Genomic DNA, 17,332 nt, shown 5'->3' with positions numbered 1-17,332 from the left:
TTTATTTGGAGACTAAGTATGGTTTAAGAAAAGATTTGTGGATGCCAAGTTCACAAGCATGGGCTGGGATGGTTGGTTTTATGTGTTAATTTGACTAAACCATAGCACCTAGTTATTTAACCAAACACTAAATGTATATGTGGCTATGATGGTGTTTTGCAGCTGTGGTTAAAACCTGATATCAACTGATTTTTTTTTCCTGATATGGAGTCTTACTTTGTCACCCAGGCTGGAGTGCAATGACACGATCTCAGTTCACTGCAACCTCCACTTCCTGGGGTCAACTGATTCTCCTGCCTCAACCTCCCAAGTAGCTAGGATTATAGGCATGCGCCACCAACACACTCAGCTAATTTTGTATTTTAAGTAGAGATGGGGTTTCAGCATGTTGGTCAGACTGGTCTCAAGCTCCTGACCTCAGGTGATTCACTTGCCTTAGCCTCCCAAAGTTCTGGGATTACAGGTGTGAGCCACTGCACTTAGCCTCAGTTGATTTTATGAAAACAAAATTACCCTAAAAAAAGAGAATGAGTTGAAGGCCTTTGGGCAAGCTATGAGGCTTCCAAGACAAGAAAATATTCTGCCTCAAGATGACAGTAGCAACTACAGTTTAGGTTACCAGTCTGCCAGCCTGGTCTACAAGTTTTAGACTGATGGCTGCAACATTGTGACTTACCAGCCTGTCAGGCTGCTGAGGTGTAATATGTGACACTGATAACATAAAATCAGGGGTGGAAAAAGATGTAAAAAAGCAGATTTTTTTTTTTTTCTTTTTTGAGAAGGGACTTGATCCACTGCTGGCTGTGAAGGCCACAAAGGTTTGCCCCAGGAAGTGGAAACTTCAAGTGCTGGATTCATGGGGTGTTGATGAAAGAAGCAGAGTTTTCACATGTGATTGACGTTGGTTTGAATTCAAGATTGTTTTAACTATATTGCTACATGTAATATCACAGTAATCACACACAAAATATGCATAAAATACACACATAAAAAAATGAGAATGCAATTAGAATATATCACTAGAAAAAACCACAGGGTCTGAGAGCTGTGTCAGATGGCCAGGCAGCCATGGCATCCTATTTCAATAAACACGAGTGCGAGCCATTGGACCCCAAGCAGGAGACTCAAACCAACATACTGCTGGAGTTTGCAAGGTCACCTTTCAATAGGATGAACTTTGAAGACTTGGGGTTGGTAGTAGATTGAGACCACCACCTGCCTCCATCAGCTGCCAAGACTGTTGTGAACCTCCCCAGGATCATCATCAGAGGCTCTCAGGCTGAGCTCAAGTGTCCCATGTGTCTTTTGGAATTTGAGGAGAAGGAGACTGCCATTGAGATGCCTTGCCATGACCCCTTCCATTCCAGCGGCATTCTGCCCTGACTAAGCAAGACAAATTCCTCTCCCTTGTACCACCATGAGGTGCTCATTGATGATGACACTTAAGATGAGCACAGATGAAATAAGCTTCAAAGACAGCAGCAGCAGCATCGACTGGAGAACCTTCAGGGAGCAATGTACATGTTAGGAGGCTGGGGCTGAGCGCTGGCCCTCTGTGTCTTTGTTACAAACCTTGAATCTTCATTAAAGGTTTCTTTACCATCCCCCCACCAAAAAAGAAAAAATAAACACAAAGAAAGGTTGGAATAAAGGAGATGAGGGATGAAAAAGTTATAAGACATTCATAAAACCAACATCACAATTACAGAAGTAAGTCCTTTCTTATCAGTAATTATTTGAAATGTAAATGGATTGAACTCTCCAAGCAGAACTCAAAGATGATCACAATGGATAGCATAAAAAGAGTCTTGGCCGGGCGTGGTGGCTCACGCCTATAATCCCAGCACTTTGGAGGCTGAAGTGGGTGGATCACGAGGTCAAGAGATCGAGACCATCCTGGTCAACATGGTAAAACCCCGTCTCTACTAAAAATACAAAAAATTAGCTGGGCATGGTGGTGCGTGCCTGTAATCCAAGCTACTCAGGAGGCTGAGGCGGGAGAATTGCCTGAACCCAGGAGGCGGAGGTTGCGGTGAGCCGAGATCGTGCCATTGCACTCCAGCCTGGGTAACAAGAGCGAAACGCCATCTCAGAAAAAAAAAAAAGAGTCTTGAAGATGGCGCTGTAGGACCAACTCAGGATTGCAGCTCCCAGTGAAATCGCAGAGGGTGAGTAGATGCCACATTTCCAGGCAGATCTTTATTGCCCATAGACCAGGAGATTCCCAGGTGTAGGAGCCCCATGGGCCACCAGCATGGCAGTTTGGGCCGGTGAGGCTGTTTGGGCTGGCACAGCTATTTTGGCCAGGGCCACAGCGCAACGGCACTTCGTACAAAGTACACTGGTTTGGTTGCCCTGTTAAACTGGCAATTGGAGATTTTGGAAGGCAGATTAGCACATTCATCTGATTAAACAGGACTTAAACAGAAAGCCAGGGCAGCAACGTTGTTTGAGCTGGCGCAGTGGGTTGCTGCATGGGAAATCACACAGATCCCGGCACCCTTTCAGCAGGTGACTGGAACACCTGGAAGAGAGTCAACCATTCAACTTAAAAAAAAAAAGGGCTCTAAGGCAGGGAGCCAGGTGATCAGGCTCAGTGGGTCCCACCCCCACAAAAACAAACAAAACAGCAATTGGAAACGCTTGGGGTTGAGAGTTTCACAGCAATCACAGCTGAACCCAGAACAGTGCAGCTCGGTGGGGGAGGAATGTCCACCATTACCGAGGCACGCGACCCCTACAGAGGTACTCTGCCATTGCTGACGCAGCCTGCTGATGCCGAGGCAACCCGCCATAACAGAGAGAGTCCGCCACTACATAGGCAGGCCACCATCACCACCACAGTTCTAACCACACCTATATAAACAGGACTACAGGGAATTACACACGACAGCAGGGCGGAGCCCACGGCAGCAGGGCAGAGCCCATGGCAACAGAGCAGAGCCCATGGTAGCTCAGCATAGCCGATGCAGGCAGGCAGTGAGTAGACTACCTCCTCGCTGGTCAGGACAGTGCAACGGATACTCATAAATAAAGCCCTAACTGCCCGGGACAGAGCACATGAAGGGAAGAAAAGGGGGGGCTTTATGAGTTCTGCTGCAGCAGACTTAAATGTACCTGCTAGCAGCCCTGAATGAACAACAGAGCTCACAGCTCAGCACATGAGCTCCTATAAAGTACAGATTGTCTCCTCAATCAGCTCCCTGACCCCCGTATATCCAAAGAGTCACCTCACAAAGGACTGATCAGACTGACATCTGGCGGGCATCATTCAGGGACAAAGATAGCAGAAGAAGAATCTGGTAGCAACCCTCATGGTTCCGCAGCTGCTACAGGAGTTCCCCAGGCAAGCAGGGCCTGGAGTGGACCTCAGCAGTCCTACAGCAGAGGGTCCAGACTGTTAGAAGGAAAACTAAGAAACAGAAATAACTTCATCATCAACAATCTGGACGTCCACTCAGAGACCCAATCGGAAAATCAGCAACTACTCAGATGACAGGTGGATAAATCCACAAAGATGAGAAGAAACCAGCGCAAAAAGGAGGAAAACACCCGAAACCAGAACACCTCACCTCCTACAAAGGACCAAAACTCCTCACCAGCAAGGGAACAAAGCTGGATGGAGAATAAGTGTGATGAAATGACAGAATCAGACATCAGAAGGTGGGTAATGAGAAACTTCCATGAGCTAAAAGAACAGGTTCTAAATCAATGCAAAGAAACTAAGAACCTTGAAAAAAGATTTGAGGAAATTATAACAAGAATGGACAACTTAGAGAGGAATATGAGTGAATTGAAGGAGCTGAAAAACACAACACAAGAACTTCGCGAAGCATGTACAAGTTTCAACAGCCGAATTGACCAAGCAGAAGAAAGAATATTAGAAGTCGAAGATCAACTCAATGAAATAAAACAAGAAGCCAAGATTGGAGAAAAAAGTGCAAAAAGGAATGAACAAAGTCTCCAAGAAATGTGGGACTATGTGAAGAGACCTAATCTACGTTTGATAGGTGTACCTGAATGTGATGAAGAGAATGAATCCAAGCTGGAAAATACTCTTCAGGATATTATCAGATTTACAGGAAAAAAACAAATAAGCCCATTCAAAAGTGGGCAAAGGATATGAACAGACACTTTACAAAAGAAGACATACATGAGGCCAACAAACATATGAAAAATTGCTCATCATCACTGGTCATTAGAGAAATGCAAATCAAAACTACATTGAGATACCATCACACACCAGTTAGAATGGCGATCATTAAAAAATCTGGAGACAGCCAATGCTAGAGAGGATGTGGAGAAATAGGAACACTTTTACACTGCTGGTGGGAGTGTAAATTAGTTCAATCATTGTGGAAGACAGTGTGGCGATTCCTCAGGGACCTAGAAATGGAAATTCCATTTGACCCAGCAATCCCATTACTGGGTATATATCCAAAGGACTATAAATCATTCTACTATAAGGACACATGCACACAAATGTTCATTGCAGCACTGTTTAAAATAGCAAAGATCTGGAACCAACCCAAATGCCCATCGATGATAGACTGGACTGGGAAAATGTGGCACATATACACCATGGAATATTATGCAACAATCAAAAATGTTGAGTTCATGTCCTTTATAGGGACATGGATGAATCTGGAGAACATCATTCTCAGCAAACTGACACAAGAACAGAAAATGAAATACCACATATTCTCACTCATAGGCGGGTGATGAACAATAACACATAGACACAGGGAAGAGAGCACTACAGACTGGGGTGTAGTGGGGGGAATAGGGGAGGGACAGCAGGGTGGGTAGCTGGGGAGGGATGCCAGATGTGGGTGAAGGGGAGGAAGGCAGCAAATCACACTGCCACGTGTGTACCTGTGCAACTATCTTGCATGTTCTGCACATGTACCCCAAAACCTAAAATGCAATAAAAAAAAAGAAACATTCTGCCTTCTTTGATGCCTCTTGCTATAAACTTCAATGGTATTTGATTGAATTAATAAATGAAATCAACTTTAATAAAAGATGAGGTTTAAAGAATGGCATTTGACATGGGTTTAGAATGAATAAATGGATCAAGTAATGAATTTTGAGAAAATGCATGTAAAACTTAACTATACAAGGATTAAATGTCATTTAATGCATAGTGGATAAGGCACCACCAGGTCTGATCACACCCAATGCATCATGGGATTTTTATTTCCTGAGCATTTTGGACACAGAGCAATGAAGATTACTCCATAATCTGAGAACCTAGGTAGAGCCTGTGGCATTCCAGTAATCTCTGCCCTGCAAAGCTTTTCCTTATTGCAAGCTCCCATTTGCAAAGACCCTCCTGCATCTTGTGAGCAGAGGTCTCCTCCCTTCTCAGAGATCTTACACAAGTCCTCTTTACAAGACCCTCATGCAACCTCCATGTTGAGAAGGCATCTGTGGGACCAAAGCAGTATTTCCTGCTCTACAACCACCCTGCAGTGTTCCATGGTTTCACAGTGCTCTCAGATGGTCTTTACCTTAGGCCTCTTGTTACTGCTTCATTTTTATTTTACTGCACTAATATTTGATATAGCTTAGTTCGTGGTATAAACTTCATCATACAATAAGCAAAGCACGCTTGTAATTCTTTAACTAGAAATAACATAGATCTGCCTCTGGCCATCTTGACCCACAAATTCCCAATGGCATTTTATTAACTTGACTCTGAATTAATAAATGATTCTAAACTAATATGAAAAAATGGAATCACAAATGTGTGAATTTACAGAAGTGTGAATGATGGGCACTGCACACAAGAAAAAGAGGTGTGCACATGAAGAAATTCTTCATTCCAGGTTTTTACTGATCCCTCTGGTCAAGATGGGGTAAAAGTCCAAATATTTGCTTTCCTCACATGGTCAAATGATTCAGCATAAAAGACAACTGATTAAACACAATTATCTGTGCTTTAAATATATTAGAAAAAATAAATAGGGATCAATAATCCTACCATCACTAAGATTTTGAGTTATAATAAAACCTAGAAATGTATCTTTTATTCCCAATTGTAATGATTATAGGATTGCAGCGTTTGGCTTTCAAAAGACCATTTAAAACAACTCAAGGAAATTTTCTAACAAACTCCAAAGCAGGATCACAACTAAACCTATGAGCAGTAGTAGAGATAAACAATGACACTGCCTTTAAAATTTCATTTTGAAAAATGTGTTTTGAAAGTGGCTGATTAGCTCCTAATTTAACCACTACCATTTGAGGTCATATGTTAGATTGGCAGAGTCATTAAGTCGTAATTTTTTTTTTTGAGATGGACTCTTGCTCTGTGGCCAAGCTGGAATGCAGCGGCACGATCTCAGTTCACTGCAATCTCTACCTCCCATGTTCAAGCGATTCTCCTGTCTCAGCCTCCTGAGGCGCATAACACCACACCCAGCTAATTTTTGTATTTTGAGTAGAGATGAAGTTTCACAGTGTTGGCCAGGATGGTCTCAATCTCCTGACCTGGTGATTGAGGTCAGGAGATTGACCTCAGCCTCCCAAAGTGCTGAGATTACAGGTGTGAGCCACCACGTCTGGCAAAGTCATTGTAAATTTTACATATTTTATTTTTGCAATGCAAGTGCTTCTCTCTGCTATCTGATAAAATAAAATGTCAAGCTAGGCATGGCGAGGCATGCCTTGTAGTCCCAAGTATTCAAGAGGCTGAGGCAGGAGGATTCCTTCAGTCTGGGGTTCAAGGCTGCAGCAAGCTATGATGGTGCCACTGCACTCCAGCCTGGGCAGCAGAGTGAGAATAAAATGTTCATGTAAAATCTTAGTGTTAGCAGTTCAACCTCGAACTGATTATGTGAGATCCTATTTGGGAGAAACTGTTGTGTATAATGAAGTTTGGGGAATATCAACAAGAAGTAAATGCCAATCTTGTTCCTAATTTACAAACTAAAAGGAAATTCTATAAACCTTTAATGCTAAGCTAAATCACTGTAGAATTAATGACAAAAAATTATCCTACAAAACATAACCAGCTGCTAAGTGTATCTGAATATTAATTAGAAAAATAGATGAATGAAAGACATATTCTAGGAAGATAAAAACTATGAGAACTGTAAAAGCTTATCAAGCCCTTGGCTGGAGTTACATGAAGTTGCTACTCAGCTCTAAATTGGGATTAGCATGGTGGCTACTTCTTAAAGTTGATACAAGGCTTAAATGTGTTTTAATGCATCAAAAGCACTTAGAAAAGTGCCTGAGACATCCTAAGTTCCAAAGTCTCTGTAAATAAATAAAAAATATATAAAAGCAATGCTAAATTCAAGGTCCTGATCCTCTACTCAGGAGGCTAAGTGGGAGGATCCCTTAAGCCCAGGATTTCAAGGGTGCAGCAAGCTGTGACGGTGCCACTGCACTCCAGCCTGGGCAACAGTGAGGACCCATGTCTAAAAAATTAATTAATTAATTAAGTGATGTTAAATTCAAATCTTACTGTTAGCAATTCAACCTTGAACTGATTATTTGAGGGTTTGTTTTTTTTTTTTTTGAGACCATGTTTTGCTCTTGTTGCCCAGGCTGGAGTGGAATGACACAATCTCAGCTCCCTGCAACCTCTACCTCCTGGGTTCAAGCAATTCTCCTGCCTCAGCCTCCCGTGTAGCTGGAATGACAGGTGCTGCCACCATGCCCTGCTAGTTTTTGTATTGTTAGTAGAGACAGAGTTTCACCATGCTGGCCAGGCTGATCTTGAACTCCTGACCTCAGGTGATCTGCCTGCCTCAGCCTCCCAAAGTGCTGGGATTATAGGCCACTGTGCCTGGCCTTGAGATCTTATCCAACAGAAGCTGTTGTGTACAATAAAGCTTAGGGAATATCAACAAGAAGTAAATGCCAAGCTTGTTTCTAAATTACAAACTAAAAGGAAATTCTATAAACCTTTGATGCTAAACTAAATCATGGTAGAATGAATGACCAATAATTATTCTACAAAACTTACCAGCTGCTAGGTGTGTCTGAATATTAATAAGAAAAAAGATGAATGGAAGAAATGTTCTAGGAACAAGAACTATAAAAGGGCTGTAGAAACTTATCAAAGTTCTTAAAATTGAAACAAACATTAAACGTGTTTGAATGCATCAAAACCACCTAGAAGAGTGCCTGAGACGTAGGAAATGCTCAAGTTTCTGTAAATAAATAAAATACATTTAAAAGTGACGCTAAATTCAAAGTCCTCTGCAAATGCCCAAATGTTCTGTTCATCTTCCACTTACAATCCACAGTGAAATGTATCTGATGAATTGAATGAAATGTGTGAGGTGTTTGTCATCTTTAATGTTAACCTTGGTACATTATACAACATTCTTCTCTTGTATTGTACTACTTGTATTGTAACAAATTTACCAAGATAACACAGGCTTAACTTGTTTTTAATTTTTTTATTTGTTTATTTTTTTGAGACAGAGTCTCGCTTTGCTGCCCAGGCTGGAGTGCAGTGGGCAATCTCAGCTCACTGCAACCTCTGCCTCCTGGGTTCAAATGATTCTCCTGCCTCAGCCTCCTGAGTAGTTGAGATTACAGACTTGTGCCACCACACCCAGCTAATTTTTGTATTTTTAGTAGAGACAGGGCTTCACCATGTTGGTCTGGCTAGTCTTCAACTCCTGACCTTGTGATCTGCCTGCCTTGGCCTCCCAAAGTGCTGGGATTACAGACATGAGATGGAGTTTTGCTCTGTTGCCCAGGCTGGAGTGCAATGGTGCTATCTCAGCTCACTGCAACCTCCACATCCTTGGTTCAAGAGATTCTCTTGTCTCTGCCTCCCAAATAACTGGGATTACAGGTGTATGCCAGCAGGACCAGCTAATTTTTGTATTTTTAGTACAGACAGCATTTTGCCATGTTGGCTGGGCTGGTCTTGAATTCCTGACCTCAGGTGATCAGCCCACCTTGACGTCTCAAAGTACTGGGATTACATGTGTGAGCAACTGAGATGGGCATTTTAATTTTTTTTCATACAGCATAGAATTACGCTGCTACATTTTTAAATTTCAGATGATTTAAAAGATATTTACACTATAGTAGCCAAACAATAATAATTATAAGTAACCAACATGGTGAAACCCATCTTTACTAAAAATACAAACATTATCAGGGTGTGGTGGCAGGCACCTGTAATCCCAGCTACTTAGGAGGCTGAGGCAGTAGAATTGCTTAAACCTGGGAGGCAGAGGTTGCAGTGACCCAAGATTGCGCCACTGCACTCCAACATAGGCAATAGAGACCCTGTCTCGAAAGAGGGAAAGAAGAAAAGAAGGAAAGAAAGAAAAGAAAAAAAGAGAAAGAAAGGAAAGAGGAAAGAAAGAGAAAAAGGAAATAAAAAACTGTATTTTGGATAAATTTCTCACCTTAAAGCAAAATCTCTTATTGAAAAACACATTTATTTCACATACAAATAAGAATTCAGCATATTTTCTATACCCAGAGATAACAGAGATTAACATTTTTTTTTGTTTTTTTTGTTTTTGGTGGGGGTTCAGGTATTTTATTAGCTGCTGAGTGCAAGAAAGTCTCATCACTGAAGAAGCTGAAATCCAATTTTTCCTTGAAATGGGATCTTTCCAAAATTAGTAACAATGAAGCAGTCAGTCACATGATGGATGGCTGAGCAAAAAACAGAGACACCAGATGCTGAATTTTGTTTCTGTAATTCTGCCTTGTCCACAGGGCCCTATTTACCCTTCAATCAATTAAAATAAAAGAGATTTTAAAAGTCAGTTTCTTATTTGCACTAGCCACATTTCAAGTACTCACAATTCACAGAATATGAATGTCTGTTTCTGTGCTCTAATGAACAGCACAGACATAAACACTCCATCACTGCAGAAGGGAATTGGACAGCGGTATTCCAATATTTCATGGACAGGATCCTGAGTATAATGACAGAATAATGACAATTCCAAGTTCCCATTTCAGTTCACGGTCTCTTCTCTGATTCGTGGTGTAGCACGGGGCCCATCTCTTTTGTGAATAAAGGTTAATTTGTCCAATTATACACAAGTAGCTAACATTACTTTTTTTCTTTTTTGCCAGTCTTACACTGTAAGTTACAACCAAAGTGAAGGGCCTGAATTATATTTTCATTTTAACAAAGGGTTTTAAAGGGGAAATCCGTCTGAAAAAGGAACAAGTCAGGAAAACAAAAACAAAACAGAAGTTTCCATACCAATTCCCATAGCAATAATCCCTTGGCCGTCCTGAGAGTTCCCCCTCATCCTGATTTCATAGTAATCCTGTTTACACCTTTCAAACTTAACCCCCATGCATATGTCTCTAAAACAATATAGGTTATCTTAAACTTCATAGAGATTTTGAACTTTTTATACAAATGGAATCGTGCTATGTGTATTCTTATGAGACCTTATTTTAGCTCAAATATATGCTTGCTAAGTTGTTATAGGTGTCTCTAAAGGGTTCTTGTTTTGTTATTTGTAGAATTGCATTGAATGAATAAAACACACATTAAATTAATCCTTTTCCCTTTGTGGTCATTCTGCTTTTAGAATTTAAAAATTACAAATGATGCTGCTATAAGCCTTCTTGCACATGTATGTTGGTGCACACGTGCACTGGAGCACAATATTGGAGCACAGATCTCTCACAATAATATGCCTAGGAATGGAATTACTGGTGTATGTGTATAATATCCCACCCAAAGAGATGATGTCCTAGATTAAGTGACTGTACCAATTTGCACTATGGCGAGCAGTGTGTGGCAGCTATTGATGGTCCATATTCTCACCAATATTTGGAATAGTCAGTGATTTTAATTTAGAAATTCTAGCAGATTTGTCATGACATCTCATTATGTTTCTTTCATTAAACTTTAGTAAGATATAAATCACATAAAACTCACCATTTAAAGTACACAATTCAATGTTTTTTCACATATTCAGATTTTTAAATCACCATATCTAATTTTAGAGCATTCTCGTCATCCCAAGATGATGACTTTAGAATATGTCTCTCTATAAAATGAAGTCAATCCATTCATTTTGACTTCATGAGTGTTTTCTCTATCATTGGCAACTTTTCCAGTTTTGGAGAAGTACCTTTCCAAGTTCCTTTAAAAATTAGACTTTTAAGCCGGGCACAGTGGCTCACGCCTGTAATCTCAGCACTTTGGGAGGCTAAAGAGGGCAGAACACCTGAGGTCAGGAGTTGGAGACCAGATTGACCAATAAGAGAAACTCCATCTCTACTAAAAATACAAAAAATTAGCCGAGCATGGTGGCACATGCCTGTAATCCCAACTACTCAGGAGGCTGAGGCAGGAGAATCACTTAAACCTGGGAGACGGAGGTTGCAGTGAGCCGAGATTGTGCCATTGTACCCTAGCCTGGGCGACAAGAGAGAAACTCTGTCTCAGGGGAAAAAAAATATGTAATTTTAATTAAAATTATGTTCAGTAAAGAGATTTGGAAAACGTTGACAAATTTTGTCACATTGAGACTTATAATTCATGAATATGGAATGCTTCTTTATTAAATATCCTTAAATAAAGCATTGCTGTTTGCATTTGTGTATTTTTTAGTAAATTTATTCCAAAGATCTTGAAGTATTTTGCTAGTGTTCATAATATCTCTTTCTCTGTTGGATTTGTTTAAGTGCTAATGGTGGTACGTATATGTTAGGTTCAAGCCCAAGCTGGGGGGCTAGGGGAGTCAGTGGACAGGTGGCAGGTAGCTGAAAGAACAGTCATGGAATTGTAGGCAGGTGGGACAGAGCTTTATTTCTCTCGGTATGGGAGCGGGAGAGCAAGCACTATGCACATCGTTAGCAAGGGAGTTATACTTTTTACAGGCAATAATGCTTCCAAGGTAAGCAGGAGCTTACGTGAGTAGTCACATTACCTGCCTTACATGGCGTTGTTACATAATGCATTGGTTTATGCTCCTGAGCTCCAGACCCACTGTGTCATGCTGCACTGGAAGGCTGCCTGGGTCCATTTCTGACTGAAGCACCACCATCCTCCTTGCACTCCACTCCCTAGGCCGATGGCGTCTTCCGGGTAGGGACACCTGCCCATAGGGTGGACTCCTGAACCTATAATCCACAACAACAATACAGAGAGCAACAACTCACTGCTAAGATTCCAGCTATGCCACTTATGACTATCAGGATCCAGCATAGGCCAGAACCTAGGGACGCCCACCACCTCTGGAGGGGGTCATCAGTAAGGCCCTTGACCACCTTTATTCCCCATGCGACCCCTTGCAGGGCTGATGTTATGTTTTGCTGATTGTCAGGGATAAATGTACAGCACTGTGTTCCTACAAAGCACAGGTGTCTCCTTGGGAGCAGGTACTATGTCTAAGGCCATCCAGTCTTATAACACAACTTTTCTAATCTGATTAACCTCATCGGTCAACAGGAGGAGGCCTGCTTGGGTGTGTAATTCAGAACCAGAGCGGTATGCTCTGCAACAGCCGTCACTTCTTCCTCTGTAGTCATAACACCTGCTCCAGGAACAGTTAATACTAAGGGATAGAACTGCCAGACGGCTCGCTGCACTTCAAAAACTGGAAGGGTAGTGCCTCTCAGTTATGCAGGCGTCTGGGTAATGTGGGGAGGACAGTGGCAGGTCCATAAGGCCACCCTCAGGAACAACGTCCAGTCCAGTTCCCTGTAAGCTAAGGCCACCCTGTGTACCCGCAGACCCCAAAACTCCCAAAGGGTACAAAGTCCATCAGGGCCGGACCTTGATGAGGCCACTTGTTTCACCGCACCTTTGGTGTGGTGACGCGTGTTATGTTTGCACAGGTCGTGGCGGGTCCCTATCTCACATTAGGGTTAATGTGTTCTATGGAGGGCAGCACCCAGGCTAGGGGTACTACATGTTCCCCCACTAGCCAGCCCCATCTGTCATAAGCACTATGAGCCAGCCAGGGGGCGGGCGGGCCTTGGGTCTTGCAGCGCCGTTTTCCCAAAGCTTGCCATGTTGCATTCCAGGCACCACCACCAGGGCCAGCCTGTGAGTGACGTCAGGCTTCAGGCACAGTCTTACCCCCCACCACACACTGACCAGCCACGACAAGGTATCCTTAGCGTGGAGGGGGCGGGGCCTCATCTGACCCCTCACGGGTGGGGAAGCACTAGTAACATTTTGCTCCATGTTTCTCCTTCAGTCTAGATAATGACTGACTTCTGCTGGGACCAATCACAGAGGGAGGGAGGAGTTGGGGTGGGCGGGCTGAGACAGGAGGGGCGGGGCGACTTCCCTCCCATCCCGGGCCCTTCCTGGAGCTGACACCTGGACAGGTCCAGGGCCTGCACCTGCAGCTGCGCAGTGGCCCTGGACGGAGATTCCTCGGGGGACACTTTCAGTTCGCCTACCATAGGGGAGATTTCAGGTCCCGAACCAGGACCTGCAGACCTGGACAGCGGCACAAACCGCAGCTCAGAGGAGAGGTTCTGGATTGCGGAGGCCACTAGGGAACCCCTAATGGGTCACTGCACTAGGTGGCCGCTCAGAAGCCTGAGCTTCGCAAGGAGACGCTGCCGCGGGCAGGTACTGGGGTCCTCAGGGCCTCACGCACCTCAGGACCTCCTGGAGCTGGAATTGTGTTCCCTCGAGGTGTCCCTATGGGAAGGAAGAGGGGTCAAACCCAGCACCATCCTCCTCCTCTTTCACCTTCTCCTCCTCCTCCTCCTCCTCCTTCTCTTCTCCCCTCCCCTCCCTTCTTCTTTCTTCCTTTCTTCTTTTCTTTCTTCCATCTTCTTTCTTCTTGTGATTGAGGATTCTGTCCAGGCTCCTGAGGCTCTCCTGAGGGCAAGTGGGGAGGGTGGACAGAGCGAAGGAGGGCAGGGAGGTAAATGGGAACAGCAGTTACCCTTGTCAACAGTGATGCCCTTGGGTCCATCTTCACCGAGGGCTCTTATATGTAATCAGAAGATGAAACACCGGGAAACAGAAGCAGCAGAGACACAGTGAAGGAAAGCAGTCCAACAAACAACTTCTGGTTCAATATCGGACTATAACAGATAGTATCTGAAGAATGTAAAATGTGAGTGCAAATTAGAAAAGAAACAAAAATTTTAAAACTAAAATATAATATCCCCATTAGAAGCAAAAGAGTAGCTTTGTAGACAATGACACACAGTTGTAGAAAGAGAGCATTAGAGATAGATTAGGAAAATTGCTTATCCAGAACCTATTTTTAACTTTGAAAATTGTTGGCCAGGCATTGTGGCTCATGCCTGTAATCCCGGCACTTTGGGAGACCGCGGCAGCCAGATTACCTGAGGTCAGGAGTTGGAGACCAGCCTGGCTGACATGCTGAAACCCTGCTTCTATTACAAATACAAAAAATTAGTAGGGTGTGGTGGTGTGCACCTGTAATCCCAGCTACTCAGGAGCCTGAGGCAGGAGAATCACTTGAACCTGGAAGGTGGAGGTTGCAGCAAGCTGGGATTGTGCCATTACACTCCAGCTTGGGCAACAAGGGTGCAACTCCAACTCTCTCACGCTCTCTCTCTCTCTCTCTCTCTCTCTCTCTCTCTCTCTCTCTCTCTCACACACACACACACACACACAGAAAAGAAAAAGAAAGAAAATCGGTGCTGCACCTCTCACAAGGAGGCTGATGAGATTCCCATTACACTTTCTCTGTCTATGAGAATCTACTGTCTGGCTCAGCCTCTGACTCTCCTCGGAGCAGCCATCAGCACTTGTGACTCCTCACTTGGGTCCTAATGGAAAAGTCGCCTTGAGATGCTGGACTTGGGGCTTCTACCCAGGAGAGATTATGCTGATGTGACTGTGGCAAGGGGAGGACCAGATCCCAAAATGCATAGCATGGGGGCCCCAGGCCTGGGGGATGGGACCTTCTAGAAGTGGGTGGCTATGGTGGTGCCTTCTGGGGAGAAGCAGGTATCCCCGTGCTGTGTGGAGCATGAGGGGCTGCTCAGGCCCCTTAAACTGAGGTAGGTAAAGAGGGAGTGGGGTGGAAACCCCTTCACAGAACTGGCATAGTGAAAGCTGCTCTGGGCCCTGTGGCAGGGTCAAGATTTTGACCTGTAAGTCCAGGCCCCTGTCATTCCCTTCTCAGAAACACCTTCCAAGCTCATCCTAACCATCATGGGAACAATTGCTGGCTTCCTGCTGCTTCCTGCTCCAGTCTTTGGAGATGGGATATGCAAGAAGTTCTCATGTATGGAAGAGGCTGGAGAGATGGCTTTGCCCTTTCTCACCTGTTGGGATCCCACTGTGAGTGGGAGACTTGCTTAGTCACTTCTCCCTGCTCCTGCTAGAGCTGGGGATGGTGAAGCCACTAAGCCACATGCCCTGAGAGGGAACCAGGCAGACTGACAAGGAGGGCACTGCCTGTCAAGTGGCCAATGGTCCCAATCAGAGAAGGCGAAGGGTGAGAGAGGAGGCTGCTGGGAACCAGAAGCTTGGTTCTGGAAGGCTGAGAAAGTGCAGGCTGACAGTAGAGGCTAAGGGCTGGAGACCCTGGGGTCAGCTGTGCTGTTCCCTCTGAGCCCCAGGGTGCAGGGGAGGGTCCTTTACACAAGGGAGCTTCAGGTCTCATGGCCATTTCTGGGCTCTGTACTCCGCTGATCCCCCATGAGGATTCTAAACATTGAGATCAGGTACCCAGGACCCCTGGAATCTGATTCTCATATAACCTGAATTATCTTTAATAAAAATATTCTTCTATTTTGTTTATTTCCTACAAGATATAAAATATTACCAAACTGTTGTACATTATGAGCTAATATGTAGGTACCAGGCATATGTGGACAGATCCTCCTAGTTATTTATATTGGAGGAAGGTGGGGGTCCAGCCCCATTCACAGATGTGAACAGCAGGATAGCAATGTCAGGACCACGATACTGGGTGGCCCTAACCCTGAAGGAAAGACCTTCACTGCAAACAGACATTCAGGACGCTGATTTCAGGGTCCTCCGCTTTCTTTTCTTCCTGTTCTGAATTTAACAGTTTAATTTCCTAATCTCAGCTGGTAGCAATATAAATGAGGTATTCATGACACTTGGGCCCCCCTCTACCATGGCACCTAACAGGGTCTTCTCTCCTCATAAGAATGTCAGGAGGGTCTACTCTATTAAAATCAACAAGGAAGGGGTGGCAGGAGAAGCTCATCTTGAACCCCTGGAATAGAGAGCGTTGGAGCCATGGTCCTGTTCCTCACCCATCCCACAGTCCTGCCTCAAATACAGTCTCCTTCTGCAGGCTCTGCTGGGTCCTCTTTATTTTCATTCTCCAGGTGGTGACAGGGTCCCTGATGCTGATGTGGTGTTCACAGCTTCCTGAAATATAATCTTTGGGGCCCATTGCCAACAGGAGCTGAGGCTGGGGAGCAGCTTTGGGTTGTGGGGGATCCCTGGATTTGAAGGTAGGGGATGGCGATGGGCTGCCCATAATGCTTAGGGTGTCGAGGCTGAGAGTGGCTGAGCTGATTCTGGTCATTACCGTGTTCTCCACAGTTTGGAGCTGCCTTGTGCAGACCAGCAAGACACAGATTGTTCTCAGCTCCCTTGTCTCTGAATCCTGACTTCTCTTCCCCCAGCTGTGTAGCTGATGAACTGTGCCTCCTCCCAAGCATAGCACAGGGAGGATGTAGGGAGAGGGACCCATTCCCCCAATACCCCAGAACCCCTTCCACAGAGTCCCAATATCCAGGCCTGGGGTCCCCTTCCCTGGATCAACCTTCCTTTTCTGGAATGAAAGGGTTACAGTGTTTCCCTCCCGGATCTCCCCTGTGACTCACTCACTCTAAATAGATGTCTTGCTCTGAGTTATTTTTCTCACATCCCTTCTTTGAAGCTGTGCTAAGACATTACAAACTATTAAGAGAACATGGAGGTGAACGATCCAAGATGGCCGATCGCTAACATCCAGGGATTGCAGCTCTCAGGGAAGGTGCAGAGAACTAGAGGACGCCACACGTTCAGACAAAATCTGGTCGCTCACGGAGCAGAAGATCCCCCAGTGGAGGAAACACACGGGTGGCCAGCGCGACTCGACTCTCGTGGCCGGCGCAGCAGTTCCGCGGGCACCTTGGCGCGGCAGCTCTTGGAGCAAAGTAAACAGGTTCGGAGGACCCGCATGGGTCCCCAGCAGGACACCAGAGCCCGGCTCAGCGGCTGTGACTGCACCTTGGTGCGGCAGCGCTCAGCTCAGAGTAAACGGGACCGGTTCCCCTTCTGACCGAGGTTTGGAGCCCCGGGAAGGCAGAGTCACCTACTATGGACACAAGAAGGAAGCCAGACAGGAGAATCCTGGGCAGAAAAGCACCATCAGTTTTAACGCTGCTGCTCTGGCCC

At 44.7% G+C, this 17,332-nt stretch overlaps 1 protein-coding gene and 1 pseudogene across 10 annotated transcripts in view; one reads left to right on the top strand and one right to left on the bottom strand.

Annotated features, from left to right (window-relative positions):
* LOC108590331 (putative uncharacterized protein C6orf52) overlaps positions 1-17,332 on the bottom strand; it is a 231,302-nt gene that overhangs the window by 126,539 nt on the left and 87,431 nt on the right. For 6 of the 10 annotated variants that reach the window (XR_013533999.1, XR_013534003.1, XR_013534004.1 and 3 more), the window contains 2 exons: positions 13,875-14,032; positions 9,404-12,087 (listed from right to left, as the gene is read on the bottom strand). The exons of 1 other annotated variant lie outside the window; for it this stretch is intronic. The gene's annotated coding sequence lies outside the window, so the exon portion shown is untranslated. Of the gene's footprint in view, positions 1-9,403; positions 12,088-13,762; positions 13,808-13,874; positions 14,033-17,332 lie in introns of those variants that run through there. 3 more of the 10 variants (XR_013534006.1, XM_078368779.1, XM_078368782.1) reach the window with 2 other exon arrangements.
* On the top strand, positions 1,069-1,542 carry LOC108590057 (E3 ubiquitin-protein ligase RNF181 pseudogene; annotated as a pseudogene).

Source organism: Callithrix jacchus, chromosome 4 (genome assembly GCF_049354715.1).
Source record: "Callithrix jacchus isolate 240 chromosome 4, calJac240_pri, whole genome shotgun sequence".
Lineage (NCBI taxonomy): Eukaryota > Metazoa > Chordata > Mammalia > Primates > Cebidae > Callithrix > Callithrix jacchus.
This window is presented reverse-complemented; position numbering and strand designations above follow the sequence as displayed.